Consider the following 1173-nt stretch of genomic DNA (forward strand, 5'->3'; position numbering starts at 1 on the left):
AAAGAGTAACACATTTATTATTGCATATGTTTCACTGACTAGAGTCCACTTCATCGCACACATGAAATGTTATCCTTAGTTAGCAAGTGTACATGTATACCCATGGGTATAAAGGAAAATAAATGGCAGAATGATAGAAGATGGAGCTAGATGGAAACAAAATGCAACAAGCACAGTCTGGGATCATTTGATGAGAGCTTAAATATGTACCAAATAAGCATAACACAATCACCTTAGCACCACTGAGTAAATTGTCACCTATATTAGAATAGGAAAACATTGTTTCTATCCAGACCTAAATAAATAGACTAAGACATTTGTTCCAATTCATCTGTTTTGTGCTGGAGTTTCTCTTTAAAATGCTGGAGAATGGAAAGTTTTAGGTCTCCAACAGAGTAGCCAGGAAGAGTGAAATGTTCTTCTCTTGGTTTCTGGATGCTGCTTTTCCTGAAGTTACAAAACATCCTTTCTTTTGGAATAAACACAAACTTTGACAATACATTTTTTGCAATCTGGATCATATTGGCAGTAAAGGCTGTTGAGTTAGTGTTTTTTAAAAAAAAATGGTATCCAGGAACAAGAACGCTGTAGCAGATGCCTACGTACTTGGCTTACAAATGTTCTTCTTCCTTTTAAGACAGTACGTGTAGTAGTGATAATGAGGATGGAACAATTTTTTGGCTGGCAGGTGATTTATGGATTCACTGTGAGAAGAACAAAGTGCACACAGGCTGGCAGAATGGATATTTGTTTGCATTATATTGATATGTATCCAAGATATTATTATATATTAACGTATAATTAACAGGGACCTATAAGGTGAATGGCCTACAGCCATACTACCCTGAACACACGCGATCTCATCTGGTCTCAGAAGCTAAGCAGGGTCAGGCCTGGTTTGTACTTGGATGGGAGACTGCCTGGGACTACGGTGGCATAGGCTTAGAGGAAAGCAATGGTAAACCGCCTATGAATACATCCAAAAGATACGTAGGGTTGCCATAAGTCAGCCTTTCCCAACCAGTGTGCCTCCAGATGTTGTTGGACCACAATTCCCATCTTTCCTGACCATTGGCAATGCTGGCTGAGGCTGACGGGAAAGGCTGCCATAAGTCATAATCGACTTGAAGGCATGTAACAACAACATATGGTGAATACAAACACAGGGACAGG

The 1173-nt window shown here is 39.6% G+C and overlaps 1 pseudogene; it reads left to right on the top strand.

The window, feature by feature from the left end:
* Window positions 1-826: 826 nt before the first annotated feature.
* Window positions 827-943, top strand: LOC133388172 (5S ribosomal RNA; annotated as a pseudogene).
* Window positions 944-1173: the final 230 nt, after the last annotated feature.

Source organism: Rhineura floridana, chromosome 6 (assembly GCF_030035675.1).
Source record: "Rhineura floridana isolate rRhiFlo1 chromosome 6, rRhiFlo1.hap2, whole genome shotgun sequence".
NCBI classification, from domain to species: Eukaryota; Metazoa; Chordata; class Lepidosauria; order Squamata; family Rhineuridae; genus Rhineura; species Rhineura floridana.